At 53.4% G+C, this 12214-nt stretch overlaps 32 non-coding genes across 32 annotated transcripts; 14 read left to right on the plus strand and 18 right to left on the minus strand.

Moving 5' to 3' along the window:
* Window positions 1-248: 248 nt before the first annotated feature.
* Window positions 249-320, minus strand: Trnad-guc (transfer RNA aspartic acid (anticodon GUC)). The gene has a single exon. It is a non-coding gene; the product is annotated as a tRNA-Asp (tRNA).
* A 111-nt stretch (window positions 321-431) lies between these two features.
* On the minus strand, window positions 432-523 carry Trnai-uau (transfer RNA isoleucine (anticodon UAU)). Its single transcript is given in 2 exon segments — window positions 432-467; window positions 486-523. It is a non-coding gene; the product is annotated as a tRNA-Ile (tRNA).
* Window positions 524-965: 442 nt separating this feature from the next.
* Trnar-acg (transfer RNA arginine (anticodon ACG)) lies at window positions 966-1038 on the plus strand. The gene has a single exon. It is a non-coding gene; the product is annotated as a tRNA-Arg (tRNA).
* Window positions 1039-1286: 248 nt separating this feature from the next.
* Trnam-cau (transfer RNA methionine (anticodon CAU)) lies at window positions 1287-1358 on the plus strand. Its single transcript has one exon. It is a non-coding gene; the product is annotated as a tRNA-Met (tRNA).
* Window positions 1359-1594: 236 nt separating this feature from the next.
* Trnad-guc (transfer RNA aspartic acid (anticodon GUC)) lies at window positions 1595-1666 on the minus strand. Its single transcript has one exon. It is a non-coding gene; the product is annotated as a tRNA-Asp (tRNA).
* A 111-nt stretch (window positions 1667-1777) lies between these two features.
* Trnai-uau (transfer RNA isoleucine (anticodon UAU)) lies at window positions 1778-1869 on the minus strand. Its single transcript is given in 2 exon segments — window positions 1778-1813; window positions 1832-1869. It is a non-coding gene; the product is annotated as a tRNA-Ile (tRNA).
* Window positions 1870-2311: 442 nt separating this feature from the next.
* On the plus strand, window positions 2312-2384 carry Trnar-acg (transfer RNA arginine (anticodon ACG)). The gene has a single exon. It is a non-coding gene; the product is annotated as a tRNA-Arg (tRNA).
* A 248-nt stretch (window positions 2385-2632) lies between these two features.
* Trnam-cau (transfer RNA methionine (anticodon CAU)) lies at window positions 2633-2704 on the plus strand. Its single transcript has one exon. It is a non-coding gene; the product is annotated as a tRNA-Met (tRNA).
* Window positions 2705-2940: 236 nt separating this feature from the next.
* Trnad-guc (transfer RNA aspartic acid (anticodon GUC)) lies at window positions 2941-3012 on the minus strand. Its single transcript has one exon. It is a non-coding gene; the product is annotated as a tRNA-Asp (tRNA).
* Window positions 3013-3123: 111 nt separating this feature from the next.
* On the minus strand, window positions 3124-3215 carry Trnai-uau (transfer RNA isoleucine (anticodon UAU)). The gene is given in 2 exon segments: window positions 3124-3159; window positions 3178-3215. It is a non-coding gene; the product is annotated as a tRNA-Ile (tRNA).
* Window positions 3216-3656: 441 nt separating this feature from the next.
* Trnar-acg (transfer RNA arginine (anticodon ACG)) lies at window positions 3657-3729 on the plus strand. Its single transcript has one exon. It is a non-coding gene; the product is annotated as a tRNA-Arg (tRNA).
* A 556-nt stretch (window positions 3730-4285) lies between these two features.
* On the minus strand, window positions 4286-4357 carry Trnad-guc (transfer RNA aspartic acid (anticodon GUC)). The gene has a single exon. It is a non-coding gene; the product is annotated as a tRNA-Asp (tRNA).
* Window positions 4358-4468: 111 nt separating this feature from the next.
* Window positions 4469-4560, minus strand: Trnai-uau (transfer RNA isoleucine (anticodon UAU)). Its single transcript is given in 2 exon segments — window positions 4469-4504; window positions 4523-4560. It is a non-coding gene; the product is annotated as a tRNA-Ile (tRNA).
* A 442-nt stretch (window positions 4561-5002) lies between these two features.
* On the plus strand, window positions 5003-5075 carry Trnar-acg (transfer RNA arginine (anticodon ACG)). The gene has a single exon. It is a non-coding gene; the product is annotated as a tRNA-Arg (tRNA).
* A 248-nt stretch (window positions 5076-5323) lies between these two features.
* Trnam-cau (transfer RNA methionine (anticodon CAU)) lies at window positions 5324-5395 on the plus strand. The gene has a single exon. It is a non-coding gene; the product is annotated as a tRNA-Met (tRNA).
* Window positions 5396-5631: 236 nt separating this feature from the next.
* On the minus strand, window positions 5632-5703 carry Trnad-guc (transfer RNA aspartic acid (anticodon GUC)). Its single transcript has one exon. It is a non-coding gene; the product is annotated as a tRNA-Asp (tRNA).
* Window positions 5704-5814: 111 nt separating this feature from the next.
* On the minus strand, window positions 5815-5906 carry Trnai-uau (transfer RNA isoleucine (anticodon UAU)). The gene is given in 2 exon segments: window positions 5815-5850; window positions 5869-5906. It is a non-coding gene; the product is annotated as a tRNA-Ile (tRNA).
* Window positions 5907-6348: 442 nt separating this feature from the next.
* Trnar-acg (transfer RNA arginine (anticodon ACG)) lies at window positions 6349-6421 on the plus strand. Its single transcript has one exon. It is a non-coding gene; the product is annotated as a tRNA-Arg (tRNA).
* A 556-nt stretch (window positions 6422-6977) lies between these two features.
* Trnad-guc (transfer RNA aspartic acid (anticodon GUC)) lies at window positions 6978-7049 on the minus strand. The gene has a single exon. It is a non-coding gene; the product is annotated as a tRNA-Asp (tRNA).
* A 111-nt stretch (window positions 7050-7160) lies between these two features.
* Window positions 7161-7252, minus strand: Trnai-uau (transfer RNA isoleucine (anticodon UAU)). The gene is given in 2 exon segments: window positions 7161-7196; window positions 7215-7252. It is a non-coding gene; the product is annotated as a tRNA-Ile (tRNA).
* Window positions 7253-7694: 442 nt separating this feature from the next.
* Window positions 7695-7767, plus strand: Trnar-acg (transfer RNA arginine (anticodon ACG)). The gene has a single exon. It is a non-coding gene; the product is annotated as a tRNA-Arg (tRNA).
* A 556-nt stretch (window positions 7768-8323) lies between these two features.
* Trnad-guc (transfer RNA aspartic acid (anticodon GUC)) lies at window positions 8324-8395 on the minus strand. The gene has a single exon. It is a non-coding gene; the product is annotated as a tRNA-Asp (tRNA).
* A 111-nt stretch (window positions 8396-8506) lies between these two features.
* Window positions 8507-8598, minus strand: Trnai-uau (transfer RNA isoleucine (anticodon UAU)). The gene is given in 2 exon segments: window positions 8507-8542; window positions 8561-8598. It is a non-coding gene; the product is annotated as a tRNA-Ile (tRNA).
* A 442-nt stretch (window positions 8599-9040) lies between these two features.
* Window positions 9041-9113, plus strand: Trnar-acg (transfer RNA arginine (anticodon ACG)). The gene has a single exon. It is a non-coding gene; the product is annotated as a tRNA-Arg (tRNA).
* A 556-nt stretch (window positions 9114-9669) lies between these two features.
* On the minus strand, window positions 9670-9741 carry Trnad-guc (transfer RNA aspartic acid (anticodon GUC)). Its single transcript has one exon. It is a non-coding gene; the product is annotated as a tRNA-Asp (tRNA).
* Window positions 9742-9852: 111 nt separating this feature from the next.
* Window positions 9853-9944, minus strand: Trnai-uau (transfer RNA isoleucine (anticodon UAU)). Its single transcript is given in 2 exon segments — window positions 9853-9888; window positions 9907-9944. It is a non-coding gene; the product is annotated as a tRNA-Ile (tRNA).
* Window positions 9945-10386: 442 nt separating this feature from the next.
* On the plus strand, window positions 10387-10459 carry Trnar-acg (transfer RNA arginine (anticodon ACG)). Its single transcript has one exon. It is a non-coding gene; the product is annotated as a tRNA-Arg (tRNA).
* Window positions 10460-10707: 248 nt separating this feature from the next.
* Window positions 10708-10779, plus strand: Trnam-cau (transfer RNA methionine (anticodon CAU)). Its single transcript has one exon. It is a non-coding gene; the product is annotated as a tRNA-Met (tRNA).
* A 236-nt stretch (window positions 10780-11015) lies between these two features.
* On the minus strand, window positions 11016-11087 carry Trnad-guc (transfer RNA aspartic acid (anticodon GUC)). The gene has a single exon. It is a non-coding gene; the product is annotated as a tRNA-Asp (tRNA).
* A 111-nt stretch (window positions 11088-11198) lies between these two features.
* On the minus strand, window positions 11199-11290 carry Trnai-uau (transfer RNA isoleucine (anticodon UAU)). The gene is given in 2 exon segments: window positions 11199-11234; window positions 11253-11290. It is a non-coding gene; the product is annotated as a tRNA-Ile (tRNA).
* A 442-nt stretch (window positions 11291-11732) lies between these two features.
* Window positions 11733-11805, plus strand: Trnar-acg (transfer RNA arginine (anticodon ACG)). Its single transcript has one exon. It is a non-coding gene; the product is annotated as a tRNA-Arg (tRNA).
* A 248-nt stretch (window positions 11806-12053) lies between these two features.
* On the plus strand, window positions 12054-12125 carry Trnam-cau (transfer RNA methionine (anticodon CAU)). Its single transcript has one exon. It is a non-coding gene; the product is annotated as a tRNA-Met (tRNA).
* The last annotated feature ends 89 nt before the right edge of the window (window positions 12126-12214 follow it).

The raw sequence follows: 12214 nt of genomic DNA on the forward strand, positions 1-12214 counted from the left end.
CACGCTCTGCTGAAATTATTCTTTTTCTTGGGTGCTTCGAGCTCGATCATTAAGCCTGGGGTGCGCTGACCCAGCGTCAACAGCAAACCCTGTAAGTTCTGAAACGATGACGACGTCGTGTGGAGAATACGAGAAACACTTCCTAAGACGCAGAGTTTCTTACGATTCTGCAGCAACTACATTTCTCGATCACAACGTTAATGTCCTATCGGGCCACACGTGCAACTTTCGCGATATAAAAATCGCACCTCCCCGGCGGGGAATCGAACCCCGGTCTCCCGCGTGACAGGCGGGGATACTAACCACTATACTACCGAGGAATACGCAAACGATACGCACAACGCACGCACACTTATTCTTCTCAAGTAGGTGATTCATCTCAAATCTAGCGTCCCGATGCTTTCAGAGTCAGCTGCTACGAAATAAAAGTATGCCCCAGGTGAGGCTCGAACTCACAACCCCGGCATTGCTCACGGCTACTGCCTTATAAGTACCGTGCGCTAACCAATTGCGCCACTGGGGCTACAGCAGGGTGCTTTCAGTTAGCGGTATTTGCTTTGCCGCCAACCTGTTGTGGCTACAGACCCATCATACGACCGTCACCTGCGGCCATACTGCGACTTTAGCACCTGGCTACGGATGCTTCATACGATTCTTGTTTCATATGCTACACTTACAAGCATATCAACCGCTTGTCATCACCGAAAAATTGCAGAAAAACGCGCGCCTTGCCTTCTGCTACCTGTCCAACAGCGAGGGCAGATGTGTGGCAAGCTCTAAGCTATGCAGGCGCACCGTGGCCGAGCAGCTGGAGGAGAGATGCCTTCCTTGGCAGCTCCCTGCAGAGTGCGGAAGACCAGAGTGGCCGCGCCGCCGTTGTCAGTGGACGACACGCAGTTGCCGAGCCACGGAGAACACGTTGCTCTGCGATGTGTACCCGCCTCATATGACGAAAGGCGAACAGTGGCCCTGTGGCGCAACGGATAACGCGTCTGACTACGGATCAGAAGATTCCAGGTTCGAATCCTGGCAGGGTCGGCATTTTGTTAGTTGTGGGCGCGTAGCTAGGCAGTGCATTCGAATGTTTCCACCTGCGTGGAGTGCAATGTCAATCCTGAGCATCTCGCAGCTGCATCTCGAGACGATCGTGGTAAATATCGCTTCGTGCAAGCGTCAGCGTAGCGTCAGTCGAGCAAAGTCGAGTCAAGTCAAGCTGAGAGATGTTGCACAGTTAAGTAAACGGTACGCGACGCAGACAATGCTTTTCCAAGTGTCCCACGTCACGCAGCAGAGTGGCGCAGTGGAAGCGTGCTGGGCCCATAACCCAGAGGTCCGTGGATCGAAACCACGCTCTGCTAAAATTATTCTTTTTCTTGGGTGCTTCGAGCTCGATCATTAAGCCTGGGGTGCGCTGACCCAGCGTCAACAGCAAACCCTGTAAGTTCTGAAACGATGACGACGTCGTGTGGAGAATACGAGAAACACTTCCTAAGACGCAGAGTTTCTTACGATTCTGCAGCAACTACATTTCTCGATCACAACGTTAATGTCCTATCGGGCCACACGTGCAACTTTCGCGATATAAAAATCGCACCTCCCCGGCGGGGAATCGAACCCCGGTCTCCCGCGTGACAGGCGGGGATACTAACCACTATACTACCGAGGAATACGCAAACGATACGCACAACGCACGCACACTTATTCTTCTCAAGTAGGTGATTCATCTCAAATCTAGCGTCCCGATGCTTTCAGAGTCAGCTGCTACGAAATAAAAGTATGCCCCAGGTGAGGCTCGAACTCACAACCCCGGCATTGCTCACGGCTACTGCCTTATAAGTACCGTGCGCTAACCAATTGCGCCACTGGGGCTACAGCAGGGTGCTTTCAGTTAGCGGTATTTGCTTTGCCGCCAACCTGTTGTGGCTACAGACCCATCATACGACCGTCACCTGCGGCCATACTGCGACTTTAGCACCTGGCTACGGATGCTTCATACGATTCTTGTTTCATATGCTACACTTACAAGCATATCAACCGCTTGTCATCACCGAAAAATTGCAGAAAAACGCGCGCCTTGCCTTCTGCTACCTGTCCAACAGCGAGGGCAGATGTGTGGCAAGCTCTAAGCTATGCAGGCGCACCGTGGCCGAGCAGCTGGAGGAGAGATGCCTTCCTTGGCAGCTCCCTGCAGAGTGCGGAAGACCAGAGTGGCCGCGCCGCCGTTGTCAGTGGACGACACGCAGTTGCCGAGCCACGGAGAACACGTTGCTCTGCGATGTGTACCCGCCTCATATGACGAAAGGCGAACAGTGGCCCTGTGGCGCAACGGATAACGCGTCTGACTACGGATCAGAAGATTCCAGGTTCGAATCCTGGCAGGGTCGGCATTTTGTTAGTTGCGGGCGCGTAGCTAGGCAGTGCATTCGAATGTTTCCACCTGCGTGGAGTGCAATGTCAATCCTGAGCATCTCGCAGCTGCATCTCGAGACGATCGTGGTAAATATCGCTTCGTGCAAGCGTCAGCGTAGCGTCAGTCGAGCAAAGTCGAGTCAAGTCAAGCTGAGAGATGTTGCACAGTTAAGTAAACGGTACGCGACGCAGACAATGCTTTTCCAAGTGTCCCACGTCACGCAGCAGAGTGGCGCAGTGGAAGCGTGCTGGGCCCATAACCCAGAGGTCCGTGGATCGAAACCACGCTCTGCTAAAATTATTCTTTTTCTTGGGTGCTTCGAGCTCGATCATTAAGCCTGGGGTGCGCTGACCCAGCGTCAACAGCAAACCCTGTAAGTTCTGAAACGATGACGACGTCGTGTGGAGAATACGAGAAACACTTCCTAAGACGCAGAGTTTCTTACGATTCTGCAGCAACTACATTTCTCGATCACAACGTTAATGTCCTATCGGGCCACACGTGCAACTTTCGCGATATAAAAATCGCACCTCCCCGGCGGGGAATCGAACCCCGGTCTCCCGCGTGACAGGCGGGGATACTAACCACTATACTACCGAGGAATACGCAAACGATACGCACAACGCACGCACACTTATTCTTCTCAAGTAGGTGATTCATCTCAAATCTAGCGTCCCGATGCTTTCAGAGTCAGCTGCTACGAAATAAAAGTATGCCCCAGGTGAGGCTCGAACTCACAACCCCGGCATTGCTCACGGCTACTGCCTTATAAGTACCGTGCGCTAACCAATTGCGCCACTGGGGCTACAGCAGGGTGCTTTCAGTTAGCGGTATTTGCTTTGCCGCCAACCTGTTGTGGCTACAGACCCATCATACGACCGTCACCTGCGGCCATACTGCGACTTTAGCACCTGGCTACGGATGCTTCATACGATTCTTGTTTCATATGCTACACTTACAAGCATATCAACCGCTTGTCATCACCGAAAAATTGCAGAAAAACGCGCGCCTTGCCTTCTGCTACCTGTCCAACAGCGAGGGCAGATGTGTGGCAAGCTCTAAGCTATGCAGGCGCACCGTGGCCGAGCAGCTGGAGGAGAGATGCCTTCCTTGGCAGCTCCCTGCAGAGTGCGGAAGACCAGAGTGGCCGCGCCGCCGTTGTCAGTGGACGACACGCAGTTGCCGAGCCACGGAGAACACGTTGCTCTGCGATGTGTACCCGCCTCATATGACAAAGGCGAACAGTGGCCCTGTGGCGCAACGGATAACGCGTCTGACTACGGATCAGAAGATTCCAGGTTCGAATCCTGGCAGGGTCGGCATTTTGTTAGTTGCGGGCGCGTAGCTAGGCAGTGCATTCGAATGTTTCCACCTGCGTGGAGTGCAATGTCAATCCTGAGCATCTCGCAGCTGCATCTCGAGACGATCGTGGTAAATATCGCTTCGTGCAAGCGTCAGCGTAGCGTCAGTCGAGCAAAGTCGAGACAAGTCAAGCTGAGAGATGTTGCACAGTTAAGTAAACGGTACGCGACGCAGACAATGCTTTTCCAAGTGTCCCACGTCACGCAGCAGAGTGGCGCAGTGGAAGCGTGCTGGGCCCATAACCCAGAGGTCCGTGGATCGAAACCACGCTCTGCTGAAATTATTCTTTTTCTTGGGTGCTTCGAGCTCGATCATTAAGCCTGGGGTGCGCTGACCCAGCGTCAACAGCAAACCCTGTAAGTTCTGAAACGATGACGACGTCGTGTGGAGAATACGAGAAACACTTCCTAAGACGCAGAGTTTCTTACGATTCTGCAGCAACTACATTTCTCGATCACAACGTTAATGTCCTATCGGGCCACACGTGCAACTTTCGCGATATAAAAATCGCACCTCCCCGGCGGGGAATCGAACCCCGGTCTCCCGCGTGACAGGCGGGGATACTAACCACTATACTACCGAGGAATACGCAAACGATACGCACAACGCACGCACACTTATTCTTCTCAAGTAGGTGATTCATCTCAAATCTAGCGTCCCGATGCTTTCAGAGTCAGCTGCTACGAAATAAAAGTATGCCCCAGGTGAGGCTCGAACTCACAACCCCGGCATTGCTCACGGCTACTGCCTTATAAGTACCGTGCGCTAACCAATTGCGCCACTGGGGCTACAGCAGGGTGCTTTCAGTTAGCGGTATTTGCTTTGCCGCCAACCTGTTGTGGCTACAGACCCATCATACGACCGTCACCTGCGGCCATACTGCGACTTTAGCACCTGGCTACGGATGCTTCATACGATTCTTGTTTCATATGCTACACTTACAAGCATATCAACCGCTTGTCATCACCGAAAAATTGCAGAAAAACGCGCGCCTTGCCTTCTGCTACCTGTCCAACAGCGAGGGCAGATGTGTGGCAAGCTCTAAGCTATGCAGGCGCACCGTGGCCGAGCAGCTGGAGGAGAGATGCCTTCCTTGGCAGCTCCCTGCAGAGTGCGGAAGACCAGAGTGGCCGCGCCGCCGTTGTCAGTGGACGACACGCAGTTGCCGAGCCACGGAGAACACGTTGCTCTGCGATGTGTACCCGCCTCATATGACGAAAGGCGAACAGTGGCCCTGTGGCGCAACGGATAACGCGTCTGACTACGGATCAGAAGATTCCAGGTTCGAATCCTGGCAGGGTCGGCATTTTGTTAGTTGCGGGCGCGTAGCTAGGCAGTGCATTCGAATGTTTCCACCTGCGTGGAGTGCAATGTCAATCCTGAGCATCTCGCAGCTGCATCTCGAGACGATCGTGGTAAATATCGCTTCGTGCAAGCGTCAGCGTAGCGTCAGTCGAGCAAAGTCGAGACAAGTCAAGCTGAGAGATGTTGCACAGTTAAGTAAACGGTACGCGACGCAGACAATGCTTTTCCAAGTGTCCCACGTCACGCAGCAGAGTGGCGCAGTGGAAGCGTGCTGGGCCCATAACCCAGAGGTCCGTGGATCGAAACCACGCTCTGCTAAAATTATTCTTTTTCTTGGGTGCTTCGAGCTCGATCATTAAGCCTGGGGTGCGCTGACCCAGCGTCAACAGCAAACCCTGTAAGTTCTGAAACGATGACGACGTCGTGTGGAGAATACGAGAAACACTTCCTAAGACGCAGAGTTTCTTACGATTCTGCAGCAACTACATTTCTCGATCACAACGTTAATGTCCTATCGGGCCACACGTGCAACTTTCGCGATATAAAAATCGCACCTCCCCGGCGGGGAATCGAACCCCGGTCTCCCGCGTGACAGGCGGGGATACTAACCACTATACTACCGAGGAATACGCAAACGATACGCACAACGCACGCACACTTATTCTTCTCAAGTAGGTGATTCATCTCAAATCTAGCGTCCCGATGCTTTCAGAGTCAGCTGCTACGAAATAAAAGTATGCCCCAGGTGAGGCTCGAACTCACAACCCCGGCATTGCTCACGGCTACTGCCTTATAAGTACCGTGCGCTAACCAATTGCGCCACTGGGGCTACAGCAGGGTGCTTTCAGTTAGCGGTATTTGCTTTGCCGCCAACCTGTTGTGGCTACAGACCCATCATACGACCGTCACCTGCGGCCATACTGCGACTTTAGCACCTGGCTACGGATGCTTCATACGATTCTTGTTTCATATGCTACACTTACAAGCATATCAACCGCTTGTCATCACCGAAAAATTGCAGAAAAACGCGCGCCTTGCCTTCTGCTACCTGTCCAACAGCGAGGGCAGATGTGTGGCAAGCTCTAAGCTATGCAGGCGCACCGTGGCCGAGCAGCTGGAGGAGAGATGCCTTCCTTGGCAGCTCCCTGCAGAGTGCGGAAGACCAGAGTGGCCGCGCCGCCGTTGTCAGTGGACGACACGCAGTTGCCGAGCCACGGAGAACACGTTGCTCTGCGATGTGTACCCGCCTCATATGACGAAAGGCGAACAGTGGCCCTGTGGCGCAACGGATAACGCGTCTGACTACGGATCAGAAGATTCCAGGTTCGAATCCTGGCAGGGTCGGCATTTTGTTAGTTGCGGGCGCGTAGCTAGGCAGTGCATTCGAATGTTTCCACCTGCGTGGAGTGCAATGTCAATCCTGAGCATCTCGCAGCTGCATCTCGAGACGATCGTGGTAAATATCGCTTCGTGCAAGCGTCAGCGTAGCGTCAGTCGAGCAAAGTCGAGACAAGTCAAGCTGAGAGATGTTGCACAGTTAAGTAAACGGTACGCGACGCAGACAATGCTTTTCCAAGTGTCCCACGTCACGCAGCAGAGTGGCGCAGTGGAAGCGTGCTGGGCCCATAACCCAGAGGTCCGTGGATCGAAACCACGCTGTGCTAAAATTATTCTTTTTCTTGGGTGCTTCGAGCTCGATCATTAAGCCTGGGGTGCGCTGACCCAGCGTCAACAGCAAACCCTGTAAGTTCTGAAACGATGACGACGTCGTGTGGAGAATACGAGAAACACTTCCTAAGACGCAGAGTTTCTTACGATTCTGCAGCAACTACATTTCTCGATCACAACGTTAATGTCCTATCGGGCCACACGTGCAACTTTCGCGATATAAAAATCGCACCTCCCCGGCGGGGAATCGAACCCCGGTCTCCCGCGTGACAGGCGGGGATACTAACCACTATACTACCGAGGAATACGCAAACGATACGCACAACGCACGCACACTTATTCTTCTCAAGTAGGTGATTCATCTCAAATCTAGCGTCCCGATGCTTTCAGAGTCAGCTGCTACGAAATAAAAGTATGCCCCAGGTGAGGCTCGAACTCACAACCCCGGCATTGCTCACGGCTACTGCCTTATAAGTACCGTGCGCTAACCAATTGCGCCACTGGGGCTACAGCAGGGTGCTTTCAGTTAGCGGTATTTGCTTTGCCGCCAACCTGTTGTGGCTACAGACCCATCATACGACCGTCACCTGCGGCCATACTGCGACTTTAGCACCTGGCTACGGATGCTTCATACGATTCTTGTTTCATATGCTACACTTACAAGCATATCAACCGCTTGTCATCACCGAAAAATTGCAGAAAAACGCGCGCCTTGCCTTCTGCTACCTGTCCAACAGCGAGGGCAGATGTGTGGCAAGCTCTAAGCTATGCAGGCGCACCGTGGCCGAGCAGCTGGAGGAGAGATGCCTTCCTTGGCAGCTCCCTGCAGAGTGCGGAAGACCAGAGTGGCCGCGCCGCCGTTGTCAGTGGACGACACGCAGTTGCCGAGCCACGGAGAACACGTTGCTCTGCGATGTGTACCCGCCTCATATGACGAAAGGCGAACAGTGGCCCTGTGGCGCAACGGATAACGCGTCTGACTACGGATCAGAAGATTCCAGGTTCGAATCCTGGCAGGGTCGGCATTTTGTTAGTTGCGGGCGCGTAGCTAGGCAGTGCATTCGAATGTTTCCACCTGCGTGGAGTGCAATGTCAATCCTGAGCATCTCGCAGCTGCATCTCGAGACGATCGTGGTAAATATCGCTTCGTGCAAGCGTCAGCGTAGCGTCAGTCGAGCAAAGTCGAGACAAGTCAAGCTGAGAGATGTTGCACAGTTAAGTAAACGGTACGCGACGCAGACAATGCTTTTCCAAGTGTCCCACGTCACGCAGCAGAGTGGCGCAGTGGAAGCGTGCTGGGCCCATAACCCAGAGGTCCGTGGATCGAAACCACGCTCTGCTGAAATTATTCTTTTTCTTGGGTGCTTCGAGCTCGATCATTAAGCCTGGGGTGCGCTGACCCAGCGTCAACAGCAAACCCTGTAAGTTCTGAAACGATGACGACGTCGTGTGGAGAATACGAGAAACACTTCCTAAGACGCAGAGTTTCTTACGATTCTGCAGCAACTACATTTCTCGATCACAACGTTAATGTCCTATCGGGCCACACGTGCAACTTTCGCGATATAAAAATCGCACCTCCCCGGCGGGGAATCGAACCCCGGTCTCCCGCGTGACAGGCGGGGATACTAACCACTATACTACCGAGGAATACGCAAACGATACGCACAACGCACGCACACTTATTCTTCTCAAGTAGGTGATTCATCTCAAATCTAGCGTCCCGATGCTTTCAGAGTCAGCTGCTACGAAATAAAAGTATGCCCCAGGTGAGGCTCGAACTCACAACCCCGGCATTGCTCACGGCTACTGCCTTATAAGTACCGTGCGCTAACCAATTGCGCCACTGGGGCTACAGCAGGGTGCTTTCAGTTAGCGGTATTTGCTTTGCCGCCAACCTGTTGTGGCTACAGACCCATCATACGACCGTCACCTGCGGCCATACTGCGACTTTAGCACCTGGCTACGGATGCTTCATACGATTCTTGTTTCATATGCTACACTTACAAGCATATCAACCGCTTGTCATCACCGAAAAATTGCAGAAAAACGCGCGCCTTGCCTTCTGCTACCTGTCCAACAGCGAGGGCAGATGTGTGGCAAGCTCTAAGCTATGCAGGCGCACCGTGGCCGAGCAGCTGGAGGAGAGATGCCTTCCTTGGCAGCTCCCTGCAGAGTGCGGAAGACCAGAGTGGCCGCGCCGCCGTTGTCAGTGGACGACACGCAGTTGCCGAGCCACGGAGAACACGTTGCTCTGCGATGTGTACCCGCCTCATATGACGAAAGGCGAACAGTGGCCCTGTGGCGCAACGGATAACGCGTCTGACTACGGATCAGAAGATTCCAGGTTCGAATCCTGGCAGGGTCGGCATTTTGTTAGTTGCGGGCGCGTAGCTAGGCAGTGCATTCGAATGTTTCCACCTGCGTGGAGTGCAATGTCAATCCTGAGCATCTCGCAGCTGCATCTCGAGACGATCGTGGTAAATATCGCTTCGTGCAAGCGTCAGCGTAGCGTCAGTCGAGCAAAGTCGAGACAAGTCAAGCTGAGAGATGTTGCACAGTTAAGTAAACGGTACGCGACGCAGACAATGCTTTTCCAAGTGTCCCACGTCACGCAGCAGAGTGGCGCAGTGGAAGCGTGCTGGGCCCATAACCCAGAGGTCCGTGGATCGAAACCACGCTCTGCTGAAATTATTCTTTTTCTTGGGTGCTTCGAGCTCGATCATTAAGCCTGGGGTGCGCTGACCCAGCGTCAACAGCAAACCCTGTAAGTTCTGAAACGATGACGACGTCGTGTGGAGAATACGAGAAACACTTCCTAAGACGCAGAGTTTCTTACGATTCTGCAGCAACTACATTTCTCGATCACAACGTTAATGTCCTATCGGGCCACACGTGCAACTTTCGCGATATAAAAATCGCACCTCCCCGGCGGGGAATCGAACCCCGGTCTCCCGCGTGACAGGCGGGGATACTAACCACTATACTACCGAGGAATACGCAAACGATACGCACAACGCACGCACACTTATTCTTCTCAAGTAGGTGATTCATCTCAAATCTAGCGTCCCGATGCTTTCAGAGTCAGCTGCTACGAAATAAAAGTATGCCCCAGGTGAGGCTCGAACTCACAACCCCGGCATTGCTCACGGCTACTGCCTTATAAGTACCGTGCGCTAACCAATTGCGCCACTGGGGCTACAGCAGGGTGCTTTCAGTTAGCGGTATTTGCTTTGCCGCCAACCTGTTGTGGCTACAGACCCATCATACGACCGTCACCTGCGGCCATACTGCGACTTTAGCACCTGGCTACGGATGCTTCATACGATTCTTGTTTCATATGCTACACTTACAAGCATATCAACCGCTTGTCATCACCGAAAAATTGCAGAAAAACGCGCGCCTTGCCTTCTGCTACCTGTCCAACAGCGAGGGCAGATGTGTGGCAAGCTCTAAGCTATGCAGGCGCACCGTGGCCGAGCAGCTGGAGGAGAGATGCCTTCCTTGGCAGCTCCCTGCAGAGTGCGGAAGACCAGAGTGGCCGCGCCGCCGTTGTCAGTGGACGACACGCAGTTGCCGAGCCACGGAGAACACGTTGCTCTGCGATGTGTACCCGCCTCATATGACGAAAGGCGAACAGTGGCCCTGTGGCGCAACGGATAACGCGTCTGACTACGGATCAGAAGATTCCAGGTTCGAATCCTGGCAGGGTCGGCATTTTGTTAGTTGTGGGCGCGTAGCTAGGCAGTGCATTCGAATGTTTCCACCTGCGTGGAGTGCAATGTCAATCCTGAGCATCTCGCAGCTGCATCTCGAGACGATCGTGGTAAATATCGCTTCGTGCAAGCGTCAGCGTAGCGTCAGTCGAGCAAAGTCGAGTCAAGTCAAGCTGAGAGATGTTGCACAGTTAAGTAAACGGTACGCGACGCAGACAATGCTTTTCCAAGTGTCCCACGTCACGCAGCAGAGTGGCGCAGTGGAAGCGTGCTGGGCCCATAACCCAGAGGTCCGTGGATCGAAACCACGCTCTGCTAAAATTATTCTTTTTCTTGGGTGCTTCGAGCTCGATCATTAAGCCTGGGGTGCGCTGACCCAGCGTCAACAGCAAACCCTGTAAGTTCTGAAACGATGACGACGTCGTGTGGAGAATACGAGAAACACTTCCTAAGACGCAGAGTTTCTTACGATTCTGCAGCAACTACATTTCTCGATCACAACGTTAATGTCCTATCGGGCCACACGTGCAACTTTCGCGATATAAAAATCGCACCTCCCCGGCGGGGAATCGAACCCCGGTCTCCCGCGTGACAGGCGGGGATACTAACCACTATACTACCGAGGAATACGCAAACGATACGCACAACGCACGCACACTTATTCTTCTCAAGTAGGTGATTCATCTCAAATCTAGCGTCCCGATGCTTTCAGAGTCAGCTGCTACGAAATAAAAGTATGCCCCAGGTGAGGCTCGAACTCACAACCCCGGCATTGCTCACGGCTACTGCCTTATAAGTACCGTGCGCTAACCAATTGCGCCACTGGGGCTACAGCAGGGTGCTTTCAGTTAGCGGTATTTGCTTTGCCGCCAACCTGTTGTGGCTACAGACCCATCATACGACCGTCACCTGCGGCCATACTGCGACTTTAGCACCTGGCTACGGATGCTTCATACGATTCTTGTTTCATATGCTACACTTACAAGCATATCAACCGCTTGTCATCACCGAAAAATTGCAGAAAAACGCGCGCCTTGCCTTCTGCTACCTGTCCAACAGCGAGGGCAGATGTGTGGCAAGCTCTAAGCTATGCAGGCGCACCGTGGCCGAGCAGCTGGAGGAGAGATGCCTTCCTTGGCAGCTCCCTGCAGAGTGCGGAAGACCAGAGTGGCCGCGCCGCCGTTGTCAGTGGACGACACGCAGTTGCCGAGCCACGGAGAACACGTTGCTCTGCGATGTGTACCCGCCTCATATGACGAAAGGCGAACAGTGGCCCTGTGGCGCAACGGATAACGCGTCTGACTACGGATCAGAAGATTCCAGGTTCGAATCCTGGCAGGGTCGGCATTTTGTTAGTTGCGGGCGCGTAGCTAGGCAGTGCATTCGAATGTTTCCACCTGCGTGGAGTGCAATGTCAATCCTGAGCATCTCGCAGCTGCATCTCGAGACGATCGTGGTAAATATCGCTTCGTGCAAGCGTCAGCGTAGCGTCAGTCGAGCAAAGTCGAGTCAAGTCAAGCTGAGAGATGTTGCACAGTTAAGTAAACGGTACGCGACGCAGACAATGCTTTTCCAAGTGTCCCACGTCACGCAGCAGAGTGGCGCAGTGGAAGCGTGCTGGGCCCATAACCCAGAGGTCCGTGGATCGAAACCACGCTCTGCTAAAATTATTCTTTTTCTTGGGTGCTTCGAGCTCGATCATTAAGCCTGGGGTGCGCTGACCCAGCGTCAACAGCAAACCCTGTAAGTTCTG

Source organism: Schistocerca cancellata, unplaced genomic scaffold, assembly GCF_023864275.1.
Source record: "Schistocerca cancellata isolate TAMUIC-IGC-003103 unplaced genomic scaffold, iqSchCanc2.1 HiC_scaffold_747, whole genome shotgun sequence".
NCBI classification, from domain to species: domain Eukaryota; kingdom Metazoa; phylum Arthropoda; class Insecta; order Orthoptera; family Acrididae; genus Schistocerca; species Schistocerca cancellata.